This window comes from Neomonachus schauinslandi, chromosome 4 (genome assembly GCF_002201575.2).
Source record: "Neomonachus schauinslandi chromosome 4, ASM220157v2, whole genome shotgun sequence".
NCBI lineage: Eukaryota > Metazoa > Chordata > Mammalia > Carnivora > Phocidae > Neomonachus > Neomonachus schauinslandi.
Window position 1 is genome coordinate 108,006,447 of NC_058406.1, and position 21,527 is coordinate 108,027,973.

The 21,527-nt window shown below is 33.3% G+C and overlaps 1 pseudogene; it reads left to right on the forward strand.

The window, feature by feature from the left end:
• The first annotated feature begins 224 nt into the window (after positions 1-224).
• Positions 225-1,812, forward strand: LOC110579034 (annotated as a pseudogene).
• Positions 1,813-21,527: the final 19,715 nt, after the last annotated feature.

The window sequence follows — 21,527 nt, forward strand, 5'->3', positions numbered from 1 at the left end:
ATACCACATCAGCAGGGGGCTTGAGACATTTATACTTTTTAAAAAGTTCACTTAATTGCTATCTGTAAATTAGATTCCATTAAAATGCAAAGACTAAAAAGCCGTCTTTGGGGTGATCTGTGTTGGATGTTTTGAGGGCAGCTGACCCGCAGCCTGCATGCTCCGGACCGCCTCTTGTGGAAGCCTGAGCTGGCCATGTAGCTTTCTCCCTTTGTCTCATAACCATGTCCACCAACGAAAATGCTAATTCACAAGACGTCCGCTTTAACAGATTCAAGAACAAGGGGAAAGACAGTACAGAAATGAGGCGGCATCGAATAGAAGTTCATGTGGAGCTGAGGAAAGCTAAGAAGGATGACCAGATGCTGAAAAGGAGAAACGTAAGCTTGTTTCCTGATGATGTTACCTCTTCATTACAGGAAAACCGCAACAACCAGGGCACTGTAAATTGGTCTGTTGATGACATTGTCAAAGGCATAAATAGCAAGAATTTGGAAAGCCAGCTCCAGGCTACTCAAGCTGCTAGGAAACTGCTTTCTAGGGAAAAACAGCCCCCGTAGACAATATAATCCGGGCTGGTTTGATTCCAAAATTTGTGTCCTTCTTGGGCAGAACTGATTGTAGTCCCGTTCAGTTTGAATCTCCTTGGGCTCTCACTAACATTGCTTCTGGGACGTCAGAACAGACCAAAGCTGTGATAGATGGAGGTGCTATCCCAGCATTCATTTCTCTGTTGGCATTTTCCCATGCCTACATCAGTGAACAAGCTGTATGGGCTCTAGGAAACATTGCAGGTGATGGTTCAATTTTTCTAGACTTGGTTATCAAGTATGATGCAGTTGACCCAATATTGGCTCTCCTTGCAGTTCCTGATATGTCATTTGTAGCATGTGGTTACTTATGTAACCTTACTTGGACACTTTCAAACCTTTGTTGCAATAAGAATCCTGCACCCCCATTAGATGCTGTTGAGCAGATTCTTCCTACCTTAGTTCATCTCCTGCGTCATAATGATCCAGAAGTATTGGCAAATACCTGCTGGGCCATTTCCTACCTTACTGATGGTCCAAATGAATGGATTGAAATGGTTGTGAAAATAAGAGTTGTGCCCCAGCTTGTGAAGCTTCTAGGAGCTACTGAATTGCCCATTGTGACTCCTGCACTAAGAGCCATAGGAAATATTTTCACTGGGACAGATGAACAGACTCAGGTTGTGATAGATGCAGGAGCACTTGCTGTTTTTCCCAGCCTCCTAACGAACCCCAAAACTAATATTCAGAAGGAAGCTACATGGACAATGTCAAACATCACAGCTGGTTGCCAGGACCAGATACAGCAAGTTGTGAATCATGGGTTAGTCCCATTCCTCGTTGGTGTTCTCTCTAAGGCAGACTTTAAAACACAAAAGGAAGCTGTCTGGGCTGTGCTCAACTATACAAGTGGTGGGACAGTTGAACAGATTGTATACCTCGTTCATTGTGGCATAATAGAACCATTGATGAACCTCTTAACTGCAAAAGATGCCAAAATTATTCTGGTTATTCTGGATGCCATTTCAAACATCTTTCAGACTGCTGAGAAACTAGGTGAAACTGAGAAACAGTATAATGATTGAAGAATGTGGAGGTTTGGACAAAACTGAAGCTCTACAAAGCCATGAAAATGAGTTCTGTGTACAAACTTTCATTAAAGTTGATTGAGAAGTATTTCTCTGTAGAGGAAAAGGAAGATCAGAATGTTGTGCCAGAAACTACCTCTGAAGGCTATACGTTCCACGTTCAGGATGGCACTCCCAGGACCTTTAACTTTTAGATGGTACAGCTGAGGCAGAAAGTTGTTTGTTGTGTACTCTGGTAGAAGTTTGTCTTACTGTTTCTCTACTAAGAACTCTTTTTAAATGTGTTTTGTTATTGTAGCACTTTTTACAATGAAACTCTACTTGACCAGTTCCAAACTGTACAACCTGTATGAAGCTTCTCCTCTCAGTGGGTTTCTTATTTCTATGTAGAATCTCCTCTCTTGCAGTGTCCTGTAAATAAAGATTAAATTCCACTCTTTTCTTTTTAAAAAAATGCAAAGACTATAAATGCTAGCTATTTCTTCCCTTCGAGCAATCTATGGCCTGCAGACCAAATCTGGTTCATGGTTTTTTTTGTGCAGACCTAGACACTCATATTCAGCTCTGGGAAGCCAAGAATAACTAAAGTCAGAGGTTTGTAGTCTCTAAAAGCAGTTAGTACAAAATGTCGTTAATGAAGTACCTGGAAGAATAGGCTACTGTTCACACAGGTGCTCTGAAAATACAGTTGCTGAGTGACCATTACATCTTGTTACATGAAAATAGGTTAGCACTTTTTATATACATATTACCAAAAAGGTGGGGTTGTCTACAGTTATTCAATATCTTTGCATAATATCATTGATTTTCAGACTGCTTCTACCTAATGAAGAGGACATGGATTATGTTTATTAAAAGAAAAAAAAATTTAAATAGTTCCAATGTTGACTTAAAATCTTGAGCATATAATTTTGACTATCGAAGTCCATATTTTTTGTATTTTATTTTACTTTATTTATATTTTTTAATTCAATTAACCAACATATAGTACATCTTTAGATTTTGATATAATGTTCAATGATTCATTAGTTGTGTATAACACCCAGTGCCCATTTTTTAAGTTTTTATTTTAATTCCAGTTAGGTAGCATACAGTGTTATATTAGTTTCAGGTGGTTGAAGATTATTTTCTCTTCAATAAAAAATAGTTATTTACTAAAATTATGAATTATGATATTCAAGCTCCTTGATGAAAAATAACCCACAATAATATTGACTTGGCTCTAAGTGACTCAGTTCATTAAAAAGAGCTGAGAAATGTCTTATGAAAATGACAAATCATATATTTCCAACTTATTAAATATATTAAGATGATATGATTCTAATAGGTTAATGTTAAAATAGAATGTGTTGAAAGGGAAATTCCATTATTGAGCCTCACTAAAGAATCCATGAGAAGTTGTCAATTGAATATTAACACTGATTTGTCTCCTTATTTGCCTGATATATCCCTATATCTTAATGGCTGGTCCATTTAGAGAAGAAACTGAGTGTGCTTGGCTCAACCCATTCTCTCCTTTTCTGTCCCTCCCTCCTTTGTATATCTGCAGGGTGTATCTCTGCTCTGTTGGTATCTGTGCTATAGGCAATCTGTCCCTAAAGCCCAGAATTCTCTGTTCACTTCAGTGACTAGGGATGAAAGTATGCTTAAATGCAGTGTGAGGAAGCCCAGCAAGGACATGATTCTTGCCTAAGTTCCAAAGTCAGCCCTACTAATAAAGATGTTGCTCTTCTTTGCATCTCTAAGGTCCTTGTATCTATTTTTCCATTGATTTCTAAATTTGGTGCTGGGGGGGGAGAGTATTATTTATTAACTAACCAAAATCACAAGAAAATGTAAATAGATTGCAAGATTTCTTACCAAAATAGAATTTGTTTGTTTTATACAAAGTGACTTAATTGATTTATTGGAGAAAATAGAAAAATTACACTCTTTAATTTTTGTTACCTTTTTTTCCCCCTTCTTTACTATTTTCTCCTTGTTCTCCTCAACCCCTTTTGTTATTCTATCCTCAAGTATATTTGCTGATAAGCTACCTCAGGTCTACTATATGCAATCACATATTCTTATGATTAGTATTGTTTCCAGGAAAGACAGTTTGTGGATGTGGAGATGTAGTCAGGAGCCAGGATTCATTGAAGACAAATGATAAACTTGGCAGTTGGGAAGATAACCCAAGGTAACTCAAGATGCGTAGGATCTTGAGTATATTTCAAATTTAAAAAGGCCTTGATCTAAAATTTACCACATCTTGCTGGGGTTGGTCATGTGGCCCTGTCTCAGTTTCCAATGGTTCACAATTCCTATCTAAATATACCAAATTGGCTAATGTTTCCACTTTGAAGTCAAACAGACCTGGGTTTGAAACCAGCAATGTTAATTACTAGCTGGGTCTTTTAAGAAAGTTATAAGTAACTATTGTCTCTTATCTTAGTTTCTTATTTTGTAAAATAATATATCTTTAATCAGGCCTGACATATATAAACACTCAACATATTTTATTTTTTTGTTGTTGAATCACAGACCTGTACTTCTGAAACAAATAATACATTATGTGTTTAAAAAAAAGAAGATAGTAGGAAGGGAAAAATGAAGCGGGGTAGATTGGAGGTTGAGACGACCCAGGAGACACTATGGACTCTGAGAAACAAACTGAGGGTTTAGAGGGGAGGGGGGTGGAGGGATGGGTTAGCCTGGTGATGGGTATTAAAGAGGGCACATACTGGGCGCCTGGGTGGCTCAGTTGGTTAAGCAACTGTCTTCGGCTCAGGTCATGATCCTGGAGTCCCTGGATCGAGTCCCGCATCAGGCTCCCTGCTCGGCAGGGAGTCTGCTTCTCCTTCTGACCCTCCTCCCTCTCATGCTCTCTGTATCTCATTCTCTCTGTCTCAAATAAATAAATAAAATCTTTAAAAAAAAAATAAAAAAAAAAATAAAGAGGGCACATACTGAACACTCAATATATTTTAACTGACAGCACAATCACTGTTAATCCACATCATTAGGCTTCTCTTAAGTGTGACTTCAATGATTAAAAAAATAAAATGATTTTCTAGACTGAAAGTTTAGAAAAGACAAGAAAAATTTTAGAAGGGGTGCCTGGGTGGCTCAGTCGGTTAAGTGTCCAACTCTTGACTTGAGCTCAAGTCATGATCTCCAAGTCATAAGATCAAGCCCTGCTTTGGATTCCAAGCTGGGCATAGAGGCTGCTTAAGAGTCTCTCTCTCTCTCTTCCCCTATCTGCCCCCACTCGCACTCTCTGTATCTCAAAAAAAAAAAAAAAGAAAGAAAAGAAACATTTTAGAAAAGACAAAAGCAGGGAAATGCAATTTATACATAAAATTATAATTGAGCAACTGACATTTACAAAGTTAATTTCTATAAAATAAATTTATTGCAGTTTAGTAAACTAAACTAAAAGGTAAACTAAATTATATCTGTTCGAAAGAAATTGGCTTGAACTCAATGTGAATACAATAAAAAGTTTACTGCTATAATTGGAATTATACTATGTCTTTACTTTCATCTGAATTAATATTTGATCTTTCTGAGAATAACTTATAATTTTGCTTAAGTATTAAGAAGTTATAAAAATAAATTATAACAAGTATCTTCCATATTGATGTAATTGCCATTAAGAGATTCTATGTCCATGAATAAATAAGCCTATCATAGTTTACAAAAAAAAAATAAAAGTGATTGCTTTGCAAATATATAGGCACTTTTTTTATGTATTCAAGTGTGCCCTATTTTAGTGATTATTTGTTTGCTTATTTCACTTTACTAGAAAACTTAATGGAAGAAAGAATACATCAAACCCGCAAGTCAATTTAAATAATGCAAAGAAAATACCATTATGCAGAGCAATTGCAATAATGGGATTTCTGTTAAATCCCTTGTTAACACATATCAACTGTAATCAGAAGTAGTTCCTTAAATCTATTTAACCTTGGATTATGCATGTGAATGTAAAATTATGTATTCTTCAAAGAAATCATTATACTATAAATTATAATATACATATATACTTATACATACAAATTGCAAAAAGTGTGTATGTAAATATATATGAACATATATATAATAAAACTTTACTGATATGTAAATAAATTTAAAATTTTTATTTTTTTACTATAAGCTTTTTTCATTTATGTGAAATTATAGAAGTCTTTAACAAATCAGTGTAATATTCTAAATCTAAAGTTATGCTTTACCATACATTAGACATGTCATTATCCTAAGGATTTTTTTAAATCTAGCAAAATGTATGAATTTTATTAACTTTTTTATTCTGAAAGTTGACTAACTTTAAATAAGTACTCTGAGAATAATCTTATAAATGCAAGTCACTCAACTGTACCTTTGAAATTATATATTAGGGCAATCTATTTTTTAAATTTTTAGTTGTGGTAAAATATACATAACATAAAATTTACCATAGTAGTTATTTTTAAGTGTATGGTTCAGTAGTATTAACTGCATTCATGTTGTTGTACAAGAAATCTCCAAAACTTTTTATCTTTATGATTTAAACTCCATACCCATTAAAAAACTCCCCTTTCCTCCCTCTTCCAGCCCCAACCACCATTTTACTTCCCATCTCTATAAATCAGACTATTTCAGAGACCTCGTATATATAGGACCATACAGTATTTGTGTTTTTGTGACTGATTTATTTCACTTAGCATAATGTTCTCAAGGTCATCTATGTCATAATATGTGCCAGAATTTTCACCCTCTTTTAGGCTGAAAAATATTCCATTTTATGAATATACCACATTTTGTTTATCTAATCATCCATCAGTGGACACTTGGGTTGCTTCCACCTTCAGCTATTATGAATAATGCTGTGTGAACATGGGTGTGTGTGCAAGTGTGTCTTAGAGACCCAGGTTTCAATACTTTTGGATATATACCCATAAGTCAAATAGCTGGGTCATATGGTGATTCTATTTTTCATCTTTTGAAGAATGTCCCATTGTCTTTGATAGCATCTGTACCATTTTACATTCCCACCAATAATAGTGTATGAGGGTACCAATTTCTCCATATCATCTCCAAAATTTGTTACTTTCTGTTTTCTGATGATAGCCATTCTAAACAATGTGAAGTAGTATCTCATTGTGGTTTTGATTTGCATTTCCCTGATAATTATCCACTTCTTTATCATATACTTATGAACCAATTTATGCTTTTTGGAGAAATAGCTATTCAAGTTCTTTGCTGACTTTTTAATCAGGTTATTTGCTTTTTGTTGTTGTTGAATTGTTTTTATATTCTAGATATTAATAATGATTCACAAGTTCTTACTTCAATTCCATTAACTGCTTTATCACTCCATTTATTGTCCTTTGATACACAGATATTTCTAATTTTTGTATAGTCCAACTTATCTATTTATTCTTTTGTTATCTTTACTTTTGGTGTCATATTCAAGAAATTGCTCCAAAATCCAAATTCATGAAGTTTTTTACCTATATTTTCTTCTAAAATTTTTAAAGTTTTAGCTTCTATGGTGAGATGTTTGACTCATTTTGAATTAAATTTTGTATATAGTGCAGGGTGAAGGTCCAACTTCATTCTATTGCATGTGAATATACAGTTTACACAATGTTTATTTGGTGAAACTACTATTCTCTCCTCATTGAATAGTTTTGCATCCTTGTCAAAAATTATTTAACTATATATGTGAAGGTTTATTTCTGCTTATGGATCCTATCCTATTCTATTTGTATTTCTCTTTTTAAGCAAGTATCACAACTGTTTTGATTACTGTAGATTTGTAATAAATTTTGAAATAAGAAAAATGTAAAACCTCTAAACTTGTTTTTTGTTTTTCAAGATCACTTTGGCTATTTAGAAGCCCTTGAGATTCCATATGTTTTAGGAGGAATTTTTCTTTTTCTTCAAAAACAGCCTTGGGATTTTGATAGGGATTGCACTGAATCTGTAGCTCACTTTGTATAGTATTTATGTCCTAATGATACTAAGTCTTCTAATTCCTGTACACAAGATGTCTTTGTGTCTTTTTAAATTTCTTTCAAAAACCTTTTGCAATTTTGCCTGTACAAGTCTTTTGCCTCTTTGATTAGGTTGATCCCTAAGTGTTTTATTCTTTTTGGTACCATTGTAGATTTAATTGTTTCTTAATTCTGTTTCAGAATGTTCATTATTAGTAAATAGAAACACAAGTGATCCTTACACACATCTCACACATCTTAAATCTGAATCTGTCCTGAATCTTTGCTAAATTCTTTCATTAGTTCTATGAGGTTTTTTTGGTAAAATCTTTAGGATTCTATAAGAATTTGTTGGAAAATTTTATTTCTTTCACTCCAATTTGGACAATTTGAATGTTTTATATTTCTTTTTCTTGTGTAATTACTCTGGCTAGGCTTCTAGTACTTTATCAAATAGAAGTGTTAGTAGCAGGCATCCTTGTTTTATTCCTGATCTTAAAGGAAAATTTTCAGCCTTTCACCATTGAGTATAATGTGAGCTATGAGCTTTCCATAAGTGATATTTGTTATGTTAATATTTTTCCAGTCTTGGTTCATTGAGTGTTTTTATTATAAAAGGGTATTGAATGTTGCCAATTTCTTTTCTGCATCATTTGAGATAATCATATGGTTTTTCTTCTTTATTCTGCCAATGTGGTATATTATATTTATTGATTTATATATGTTGAACCATTCATGAATTCCAGGAATAAACCCACTTAATCACGGTGTATAATTTTTTACTGTGTTGTTGAGTTCTGTTTGCTAGTATTTTCTTGAAGATTTTTGCATCCATATTTACATGGGACATTGGTCTGTAGTTTGCTTGCAGTGTCTTTGTCTGGCTTTGATATCAGGATAATGCTCCTTAGAATGAGTTTGGAAGTGCTTCTTTTCCTTAAATATTTTTGAAGGGTTTGATAATTGATATTAATTCTTCATTAAATGTTTGGTAGCATTCACCAGTGAAGCCATCTTGTTCTGGACTTTTCTTTGTTGGGTTTTTGATTATAGATCCAATTACCTTAGTAGTTATAGATCTGTACAGATTATCCTTTTTTTTTTTTAACAATTCAGTTGTGGTGGGCTGTATGTTTCTAGGAATGTATTCATTTCATGTAGGTTTTCTAATTTGTTGGAATAGAATTTTTCCTAGTATTCTCTTATAATTATTTTTATTTCTGTAAAATCAGTTGTACTATTTTCTCTTTCATTTCTGATTTTAATTGATCTTCTCTTTTTTCTTAGTCAATCTAACTAAAGATTTGCTAATTTTGTTAAGCTTTCAAATAACAAATTCTTGGTTTCACTGATGTTCTCTATTGTTTGTCAGTTCTGAATTTTTTTTTAATCTCTAACTTTTTTTATTTCCTTCCATCTGCTAGATTTGGGTTTAGTTTGTTCTTTTTCTGATTCCTTGAGTTATAAAGATGGGTTTCTGATTTTAAATTTTTTTGTTTGTTTTCTTTGTCTCAAGGTTTTTCTAATTCCCCATGTAATATTTCTTTGACTTATTGGTTGTTTAAGTGAAGTGTATGTGGTTTAATTTTCACATGTTTGTGAATTTTTTCAGTTTTCCTTCTGCTATTTATTTCTAGTTTCTTTCCATTATGATCATAAAAGACACTTTGTATGATTTCAATCTTTTTAAATTTATTAAGACTTATTTTGTAGCCTAACATTTGGTCCATCCTAGAGAATATTTTGTATGTGCTTGAGAAAAATGTGTATTTTGTTGTTTAGAGAGTTCTATATATGTCTGTTAGGTCCAATTGGTCTATAGTGTTTTTAAGTCCTCTATTACTTTATTGATTTGTCTAGTTGTTCCATTATTTAAAGTGAGGTATAAACTTTCCTACAGTATTATAAAGCTATTATTCTCTTTAATATTGTTTATGTTTGTTTCATATATTTAGGAGCTCTGATGCATATGCATTTGCAATTTTATATTTTGTTCAATTGACTTATCATTATATAATATTCTTTGCCTCTTGTAACAATTTTTAGCTAACAGTTTATTTCATATTATATTAGAATAGTCACTCCTGTTCTCTTTTGCTTGTTATTTGCATGGAATATCTTTTTCTATCCTTTCAATTTTACTTATGCATGTCCTCAGGTCTAATGTGAAACCATATAGTTGAATCTTATTTTTTAAGCTATTTTGCAAGTTCTTTTGACTGGGGAGTTTAATCTTTTTACATTTAATATAATTACTAATAGAGAAGTGCTTACTTTTGCCATTCTGTTGTTTTCTCTATGTCTCAGCTTTTTGTCTCTTACTTCCTTACTTGTTGACGTCCTTTGTGTTTAGTTGATTTTTTTGTAGTGACACATTTTGATTATTTTCTCATTTCCTTTTGTGTATATTTTATAGATATTTCTTTGTGTTTACCAGGATTACATAAAACATACCAACGTTGTAACACTCTATTTTGATCTGATAACAATTTAATTTCAGTCATTTATAAAACTCTACATTACACTTCTTTCCCCAGTTTTTTTGTTATTAATGTTGCAAATTATATTTTTGTATATTGCATACCAATGAAAAATGTAGTTGTTTTTATGTTTTTATCTTTTAAATTTTATAAGAAAATTAAAAGGGAAATTATAAACCAAAATTAAATAATAGCCTTTTTTGTAAAAAAAATTGTTACCTTTATTTGAGAGCTTCTTATTTTCTTATTGCTACAAGTTACTCTTATTTACCTTGTCATTTTAACTTTAAGACTTCCTTTAGCATTTCTTGTCAAGCAGATGTACTAATAATGACTCCCTCAGTTTTTGTTTGAGAATGTCTTAACTTCTTCCACATTTTTGAATAACAGTTTTGCCAGACATAGAATACTTGGTTAACAGGTTTTTTTTTTTTCTTTCAGCACTTGAATATCATCCCTTCTATATCTATCAATGGCTTTCTGACTTAAAAGGTTCCTGCTGAGAAATCCATTAATCATGTTATAAAGGCTTCCATATACATCACAAACTATTTTCTTTTGCTGCTTTCAAGATTTTCTCTTCATATTGACTCTTGACAGTTTGATTATAATGTGTCTCAATGTGGAACTCTTTGAGTTTCCCTATTTAGAGATCATTGAGGTTCTTATATTTGTATATCCATTTCTTTCCTCAAATTTGTATATTTTGTATTCTTTAAATTTGACATATTTCTTCAGATAAGCTTTATGCACCATTTTCTAGCTTTTCTCCTTCTGGGTCTCTTATAATGTATACTTTTGTGTACATCCCATAACTCCCTTTGACTTTGTTCACTTTTCTTCATTTTCTTTTTGCTCTCAGACTCCACAATTTCAAGTGATCTGTCATTAAACTCACTGGTTTTTAATGTTGCTTGTTCAAGTGTGCTGTTGAACCTCTCTAGTGGATTTTTCAATTCAGTTATTGTATTTTTTAGCTCCAGAATTTCTGTTTGGTTCATGTTTATAATTTCTATATCTTTTTTGATACTCTTATTTTGTTCATGTATTGTTTTCCTGATTTCATTCATTATATATCTCTCTGTACTCATTAAGCTATTCAAGGCAGGTGTTTTAAGTCTTTGTCAAGTAATACATAGACCTGTAGTTTTTAGGGTCAGTTTCTAGAGACTTACTTTTCTTTTTTTAAATAGTCCATGTTCTCTATCTCTTTGTATGCCTTGTTATCTTTGTTGAAAATTGGAAATTTGAAAAAATAGCCACTTCTCCCAGTCTCCCAAAAGATCTGCAGTACTTCTGAAGCTTTCTTGCATCACGGCATTCACCACTGCTTTCAGTAGCCTTTAACCTAATATCCTACCTTTGCTAACTGTTCTCCTTAACTTTCCAAGTCTAACATAAACCAGTTCCTTGACAGCTCCCAGAGAAGTCAAAATATTGCAAGTGCCACTTTTTTCTTTCTATCCTTAAAGAGGAACTTGAAATTGAGTAGCTTATTCCCCACCACACCGTAGTCCACCAGGGATGGGATAGGGCAAGGGCAAGCAAAAATGCTATGAAATCTCCTGGTATTTTGATTGTGGCTCTTTATTGGTTGGGCATTTGCTTGACTGCTGCAGCATCTTAACTACTCTTTGGAGTTCTTACAAAGCTACTTTGTTCTGTATGTTGCTTTTTATTTCATCTTTCCATGGGAGTGAGGGCTTGGAACTTCTTGTCTGTCATCTTGCTGACATCTCTCCAGAAGAATCCATGTTTATGCTCCAATAAGCTTTCTGGCTATGCTCAAACTTCCAACTCTCATTTTATGCTGAAGGTATTCAGGGATGATTCACTAGCCATAGCTGATAATGACAGCACCCACTACCCAGAACTATAAGTATATAGATACATTTTATTAAGAGAAAATCATACTGACATTCAAAAATGTAAGCTTAAACACATAAGACCTTAAAATGTAAAAACTGAAAATTTTATAAATGTCTCCTCAAATATAGATTTATAATTAATATAGTGTTACTTTACTTATTATTACTTTTTTGTTAAATAAAATACTGCCAAGTACTAGACAAGCAACAAATATTTTCTTTCCCCTTCTTACTCTGCCATCTTCCACCAAAATTTACTTTCTTTTCACTGTCCCTCTCACTATGTTAACTAAAATTTTACAGTCTTAATGATGCTCAAACAGTGAATTCTGAAGATTTTTTCCTGCTAATTATATACAATAGGTGCTAACATAGCATAAATCTATTAAAATATTCTTGCATATAAAATATTGTGGTATGGTAGTCTTTGATGACTAAATTACAATAGATTGATGTAATGCTTTTGATTAAATATATGCCAAATGTTCTGACCTTGAGTTTATTTTTATTTTTTTTTATTATTTTTTTAAGATTTTATTTATTTATTTGAGAGCGAGAATGAGAGAGAGAGAGCATGAGAGGGGGGAGGGTCAGAGGGAGAAGCAGACTCCCTGCCGAGCAGGGAGCCCGATGCGGGACTTGATCCCGGGACTCCAGGATCATGACCCGAGCCGAAGGCAGTCGCTTAACCAACTGAGCCACCCAGGCGCCCTGACCTTGAGTTTATAATGAATAATGATTAGCACAGTTTACTCCTGAACATAACCTAGAACAGTGCAAAATGTACTCTGATTATTCTTATCATACCCGGAAAAATTAGAGCACTGTATTTTTCATGGCACTTAAAAAAATCAATGAAGTTCAGCTCTACTATTTCTGATAAATTGCCCTCATGTTAGAATCACCATAAGGGTCAAATTAGGTCAAAGTCCTTTCTGACTTGGTCTATGGAAGCTAGACCCTGCTTGACTTTTCATGTTCCCTCAGTGTACAAAACAATTTCAGATATAATGCAAATCTTTTGTGGCAAACTATCTCAAAAGGTTTTGGAGACAAAAAGTTTGTGGGATGTGAAACTTATTTGTACCATCCACATATTAATGAATCTTATTGCCATCACTGTTCTTTTAGTCGCAGTCTGTCACAAAATGTACAATCTTTAGGGGTCCTTCAGGAACAATATGAGATCTTTAAAAATCAGGACAATAAAGTTAAGCAGGGCATCTGGGAACATGAAGAATGTGACAATGTGATAAGAATGCTCTGTCAAAATGAGAACAATGAAGAAGGATTTCTAATGTCTCCCTAAACAGATTTATTGGGTGACATAAAGTTGTAATACCAAAGTAAAAATGAAAATTATTTTTTCCCTAGCAGTACCATAGCATTTATCTTATTGTCTTTTGGTTTTACATTTTTATATCTTCCACAAAATATTAAGCTACTTATTTGAGAACAAGTTCTGAATGTTTGTTTGGTTTTTTTTACTTTTGCTTTTTTGCCACAACCCATTGTGTGAGTATGACACATAATGGACACTCAATCAGTATTTACTGAGTGAATAAAGGAAGTTAATGTTCTACTAGACACATGATCTACTGGAATAACAAACATTGGCCAATTAGAAATTATAAGCCATTTATAAATACATGATGAGGGGAATTAGTAGATTTCAAAATATTCTTTTGAGTATTCTAAGGTACTAATTGAATGAATGTTCCAAAATCATGTAATAGAAATTACTGAAATGGGCCCCAGGATATAGGGACCACCCTGTGTAACTGATGAGATTATATCTTGGATGTTAGACTCAAATTAGAAATATCAGAATTTAACTCTCCTAGAAATAATAAAAAAATGTAAGTATTAATATACTCAAATTAAGCCTGAGTTATATATACAAATACTGATTAGCTATATTTAGGTTTTTCTTATTTGCTGTTTTCCATATTATCTGATTTGACCAATTATGATCACAATACTGGTGGCGATGATGATAATGATGATGATGATGATATTTGTGGTGATTTACACACATGGGATTTACTTTGATAATGTACAAATCACTATTGCAATTTAATGTATAATACAGGCATAATTTCCCTTAATCTTCTCGAACAATTAGATTATATTGAGTTTTCCATAAACATGTAGCAGTTCACTCATCTAAAGTCTACAGAATAGAATATAAGCTGAAAGAATAACATACTGTAGAAAATCAAAGAACAAAAAAGGTTTGTACAGAATCAAACAGGGTTAGAGAAATCCTTAGAACAGGGAATTTTCTCCAAAATACCCACAGGTATTTATTACCCTTGTGAATTTATCATTTTCCAGGATGTTGCCTTTCTTTAGTTTTGAGGCTCACAAACCTGACTTTATAGAAAATATTTTAGGTTAGGACTAGTGTTAATCTAATTTGTGAATCTGGTACAGTAAACCTACATGCTTATTTATTGATTTCACATGAGGTGTGTTACTACAGCATGGACTCAAATTCTCATGATGTATACCATCTGTCTATTTTTTCTCTTAAAAGTAGGATGTGTTAGCGTGAGTTCCTCAGAAATGGACTCTGAGATAAGAATCTGTGTATAAGTGATTATGAAAGTTTCCCAGAAGAAATGAGTCAGGGAGGGAAAAGTGGTCCAGGGAAGTTGGGGGACTATTGATAGACTCTCAGAGTCTCTGAGGAAATTTGGGTTGTGCCCAACCTCAGAATTGTCCCGCCCAGAAACAAGGCTTCTGGGACACCTGTCATTGCACCTGTCAATCACTAGTTAAGGCTTATGCTTGTACAGATGCAAATTCCCAGGTAATTTTGATCTCCATTCACGCAACTTAGGAGGGCGCCTGTGACCCTTGGGCAGCCTTCCAGAAAGAATGAGTTGCAGGGACTGGCTGTTTGAAGCAAAATCACACAGAAGCTTTGGGAGGGCACAACATGACTAAAAGGAGTCCAAGTGGTTCTGGCCAGAGTGCCAGTATAGTTGTCTCATGCACAAAGACATGTTTGAGAAGCTAAATCATGATTGTAAAAGCTTTGGGAAAGCAAACGAGAATTAAATTTTACTTACAGACTGGATCATTTCATGCTTTCAGGTAAAATAATCTTGTACATTTGTGTTTAGAGTTGGCATGGTGTTTCCCATAAGGAAAGAAGCTAGTTGGAAAGGTTTTCCCCTCTCCTGAAAAAAATGTACATAACTAATGGAAAAGTTTGTCTTTGTGATTACATACACTTTTTCTTTCTTTCTTTTTTCCTTTTTTCTTTTTTCTTTTTCTTTTCATTTCTTCTTCTTCTTTTTTTTTTTTTTAAACAAATAATCAGTCCCCTTCAGAATATCTTGTTCTTTCTTTGGAAATTTCAATAATCCTAATCAGAATACAGTCAAGATTATCAGGCTAGCAATTTAGTCTGTAGTTCTAACATATTACCATGAGTTTGCAACACTCCCAGGAGCTTTTTGGTGTAATCTCAGACCAGCTGGCACAGGCACAAGGCAGGGAGAAACTGAAAAAAGAAGCAGCCACTCTAGGTTGGAAAGTGGAAGTTATAATAAGCAAAGAGAACTTAACACAGGAAGCTTGTCTTGGGTGGCAGCCAGATGAACAGATCCCCACATCTGCCCCCGTATCTTAGAAGTTTATAAAAAAGCCTTCACTGGTTTTAGTCGCCATACACCATGCAGGTGTTTTCAACACCACAGATCTTCTCAAGGCTCTGTCCCAGAGCAGCCTCTGAGAGCAGGAAAGGCAAAGCAGAAATCGCATTGTGGGGACAGGGGAGGATGGAGAACCTCTGAATGCCCAGGGGCAGCACACAGGTCAATCTGCAGTCACTTTTCTTTGATGACCTCTCCCAACAATTACTTCATTTCATGTTTAAAATGTAACTTTCAGATGGCAAAATCATTTCTAAATTATTGGTAGAGGCCACTATAGTGTTCAAGTACTAACAACATACACTGACATCACATGAATTTAGTAAAACTAATTTAGTTATTTTACTTTGATCAGAGCAAAATAAACTAAACAGCGACAAATATAGATGGTATGAGAATTTTAATCCATGCTGTCATAACATACCTAAAGTTGCATTAATAAATAGACACTTCTAAAAAATAATAAATAAAAAGCCAAATAGACACTTCCAGTTTCAATTTTCTCATCTTTAATGAGGTGGTTCTAGTTATGATGGCACTATCATTCCTCCCGCTATAAACAACCAAAGCACTGGGCAAAATATATGATAAAACTTTTCCACATGTCGGACAAAAAGGCACACAGGACTGTGATCCATAAAGAAGACAAAGGAAGGGAGACCACAACAGTGGCTGCTCACTCTCAGAGCCTGCTCTGGACCTTGGGGTAGGCAGGATGGTGGGGAGATCGCCAAGGAGAGAGCCTAAACTCCGGAGCCCAGAGAGTTCGGGGAGGAGTCAGGGGAGAAGGAGGTGGATGGGAATTGAGTGCTGGAGTAATAAAGGGGAAAGAACCCTGCAAACAAGCCCAAAAATCTGCATAAAGAACCTTCAGGTTGTGTGGCTTAATACTGAGTTCCACATACACAGAGTGAAACATCATGTGGCAAGCAAAAAAGGGACAAGAACTATAATAATTCCATCAGCTTGCATAGCCTGGGGGAAGTTGATGTTCTGATCAGCAAGGTCAAGACTCTTTGTTAAACTCCCTGGGCATTCACCCCAGAATTGTAGTAGCAGGGCAGAATTTTTCCTCCTAAAACTGCACTGAAAAGCAAGACTTGGACCGTCTAGCTAACTCTTGCTTTCTTAAGAAGCATCATGGTGTAAAGTCCATGTTACCCAATCATTTGCAATTTCTACTATCTTTTTTGTAATTATCATATTTTTTTTACTATTCTAAATTTTTGTATTTAATATTATCCTACTATCTACCCAGATTGCCTTTCCTGAACTATTCTAGACTAATCCTATTGTCATTTTGCCTTTCTACTGTTTTTTAGTGAAAAATGTCTGTATATTTGCCCGTTTTATTTAATCTACTTCTTACTTGTTTGCCAACAAATTACTAAGTAGTATTGTTTTCCTTAACAGAGCTGCATTTGTTTATAATAATAAATGATATATTGTTATTATAAATACATATTGTAATAAAAGTCAATGAGTCAGATTATTTTTAGAATAGTCTTGATCAAAATACTTCCTTTCTGTTATATTTCACAAGGGACATGAATCTCACCATGATATATGAGTTCTTGCCTTAGTGCTAAAAATTGCTGGTGTATTCATTACACACAGTGTTTTTCCTTGTCTCATTGCCTGGGAAACAATATAATTATGGAAAATATTGTGTTTGCCTGTGCATAATATTTCCCAAATGAGAGATAAATGTCTAGATTTCTGCCATGTTATGGTTATGTTTTGTCTGAAATATTTTCATATTCATTGAGTATTATGTGTGCGGAGTTGGGTATGTATGAATATAAATGTTATATGTTATATGCTTAAATGTCATATGCTTTTCTCTAAATTTAATTAGTTCTACAAAAAATATAACTCTTTATTTAAAAATATAAAAAGTGAAAAAACTACAATTTCACCATTCTAAAAATCATTCAAAAATATTTTTACTAAAATATATAAACAGGTACAAAAAAGGGGCACAAAATACAACCATACAGTTTAATGAATTATCATCTTGGGAAACCAGCATCCAGCCCAAGTTATTGGATATGACAGTATTCAAGAAATTATCATACCAATCACTGGGCCTTTGTCCTCACTGAAAGTACCTACTAATATAACTTATAAACCTCTATTCTACTAGTTTTTATGGGATCATAAAATGTGCATTATTTTGTTTCTGGCTTTTTTCACTCAATATTATATTTCTTGAGATTTATACGTATTGTATACGTGGTTGAAGTGCATTCATTTTCATTACTGTATAGTATTCAATTGCATGATTTGACTACAATTTATTTAACCTTTGTACATTTGATAGATATTTGGATTATATTCTGTTTTAGCTTTTAGAAAAAATGCTGATAGAAACATCCTTACCCTTGTCTGTTGGTGAATTTATTTGTGTGTTTTTCTTGGGTATAAAACTAAGAAAGGGATTCCTGAATCATCGCTGTGTGTATATTCAAATTTAGGACATAATTCCTGAGAGTCTGTACTGATTTACACTTACCTTAGTAGTGTTTGAGTATTCCTAATTAATAAACAGCCTTTCCCACCCTTGCTATTTAATTTATCCATTTTGATGATGTAGCATGATATCTCATTATAGTTTTAGTTGACATGATTACTAAAGAGATTGAGAAATACTTTTAAGTTATTAATATTAATCCACCAATATTTTCCTATATTGGTAGTGCCTTTTATGCCCAAGTAAAGAAACATTATCCTACCCTAAGATCAGGAGGATTTTTTACTGTATTATCTTTTAGAAACTTCACTATTTTACATTTCAAAAATTAGATTTTCATTCTACCAGTGTTTGATTCTTAGTGATCTGTGTAGTTGGGTTTATTTCACTCTTTTCATAATGGTATTCTATTGATAACACATTTTTTTTTAATGAAAGTCATCTTTGGCACACTGATGTATACAACTACCATTGTCACAAATTAAGTGTTCAAATATGTGTGTCTGTTTGGGGACTTGCTGTTCTGCTTCATTTTCTGTACGTTTTTACTTGGTGTACTTTGCACCAATTCCATACTATCTAGAATTCTAGAATTTATAATAAAGTCTTGGAATGTAGAAAGCAGACCCTCCCAAGTTACTCTTAATAACATTGGAATGGACAGCAAAATGGTCTCGCCACATACATAGATATTCTTTTTTTTTTTTTTTTGAAGTTTTTATTCTTGCGTGCTCTGCTGACTGAGCTAGCCAGGCACCCCTAAAACTTTCAAAAAAAATAAATAAATTCTAGTTAGTTAACATACAGTGAAATATTAGTTTCAGGTGTACAATTTAGTGATTCAACACTTCCATATGATAACTGGTGCTCATCACAAGTGCACTTCTTAATCCTATCACCTGTTTAACCCATGCCTGCATCCACATCCCCTCTGGTAGCTATCAGTTTGTTCTCTGTCATTAAGAGCATATGTACACATTCTAATTCCCGAACCTATAAATATGTTACTTTACATGGCAAAAAGGACTTTCAGATGTGATTAAATTAAAGATTTTTTAAAAAGGGAGATTATCCTGGATTACCTGTGTTGGTCCAATGTAATCACAACGGTGCTTACATGAGGAAGAGAGGAAAAGCAGGTCAGAGAAGGAGATGTGACAATAAAAGACCATATTGGTGCAATATGACACCATGAATCAAGGAGTGTAGATGACCCCTAAAAGCTGGGAAAAGGCAAGGAAATGAATTGTCTCAGAGCCTCTAAAAGAAATGCAACTCTAGTGATACCTTGATTTTAGGACTTCTTACTTCCAGAACAGTGAGTTAATGAATTTATGAGTTTTTTTTAAATTATATTTTCTGTTGGAATTTTGATGAGGATTGCATTTTGTCTGTGGGTTCCATTGGAAAGAATTAGCATATTAAGTGTTCTAATCCATAAACATGCTATCACAAACAATTTAGTTGTAATTTTCTTAATTTCTCTCAAAACTGATTGTAGTTTATTATTTTCTTATTGCTTGTCCCCATTTCTGAGAGTTTTCATTTATTTTAAAATGTCTATTTCATCTTCCTTATGGGACAATTGTCTTAAATTCCAGTTTGTCCTGTTTTCTTTTCAGCACTTTGAGATATACTTTTGTTCTCTTCTGGCTTATATTATTATTTCTGAGAATTAAACTAGTCTAACTTCCTTTTTTGAATATAACTTTCCTTCTTTCCCCTTGACTTTCTTGAGAATTTCTTTAATTTCTTTTTTTTTTAGAAATTTAACTCTGATGTGCTTATGTGTGGTTTCCTTTGAATATATTTTGTATTGGTTCATATGTCTTCTTAAATGTATCAATTGATGTTTTATATTAGGAAGATATTCCTCTTTGTCTCTTCAATTATTTTTTTGTCCCATTCTAGCTGCCTCTTCCAAGACCCTTATTATGCATATAAGATATTCTTCTGGGGCGGATGGGTGGCTCAGTCGGTTAAGTGTCTGCTTTCAGCTCAGGTCATGATCCCGGGGTCCTGGGATTGATCCCACGTCTGGCTCCCTGCTCAGTGGGGAATCTGCTTCTCCCTCTCCCTTTGCCCCTCCCCCTGCTCGTGCTCTCTCTCTCTCTCTTTCAAATAAATAAATAAAATCTTAAAAAAATAAGATCTTCTTCTGTCCTCTATATCTTTTATGTGTTCCACTTTCCCTTTTTGTCTTTAAACAATTGTTCTTAATTTTTTATTTTTAACTCATCTATTTCTTTCTAGTACACTTCTATAGAAATGAATGTATACCTAAATCAAAGAAAAATTATACTATAAGTGTTTCACATCAGATTTCTTCTCAAATCTCCCAGGTCCTATATCTCAGAGTACTCTTTAACCAAGATATACAAATATTTTAAATTTTATTAAAAATAATTAGGTATCCGGTTCAACCATTTCTCAGAATGGAATAATATAAGCGTTATAATAATTAGTCAAATGTTAAACAAATTGTTATAAAGAATGGCAATACAACCCTAAAATATAATATTTAAGGCTGATTGAAAGAGTAGTATTTAAAAGTCTACTAGAATAGGAGAAGCATGATGGTTGCCATATCAATAAATATTTCTCAAATGAATACCTTTGTCTAATTCAAAAACATTTCAGAATATTTTGGCAAGGATGTTATGAGAAATTATTGCAAAATTATGGAAACAGTTGGGTACATAAACAATTTTGGGGTTCACTAATTACACTTTAGTTTGAAATAGAGCTTTGGCAAATGATGTAAGATTATAGTCGATTGACCAGTAAATGGAGATCAAGATCTACAAAAAATAAACATATATTACTGTTTCAACTTCATCAGCATTTAAAAAATTTTTTCTCTTACTTCCCATAATAATAAATAAAAGAAATTTCTTTATTATAGACTATGAAATTCACTAATAAACCAATTTAAAAAGCTAATAGACTCAAACTGATTGCTTGATTCTTTTTAATTAAATGAAGGACAAAATTAAAGTGACTTTTAATAAGTTTTGTACTAAGAAAAAGTGACAGTGTTTTTTTTGTTTTGTTTTCTTTTTTTGGAGAGTAAATTATTTTATTATAACTTATACAAAAGTAGCTGACTTTATTCTGAGGAACAAAATGTTCCTTTTGCCACCACACAACAATGCTTTCTGTGGACCATTTTACTGATAATAAACTACCTTCAAATAAATTTATAAGGAATAATTTGAGCTTCTTTTTCCTTAGTTTTATTTATTTACATAATCTCCACCCCCAACAAGGGGCTTGAACTCATGACCCTGAGATCAAGAGTCACAAACTCCTCAGACTGAGCCAGCCAGGTACCCCTAATTTTAGGACTTTTAGGTGTATTTATGACTAGTAAGTTTTGAAGGTTTTCAACTGCTCTTTTTTTTTTTTTTAGAGTCTGTTTCTTGGTTTGCCCCTCTGTCTCTTTTTTTTTCCCCCTTTGCTT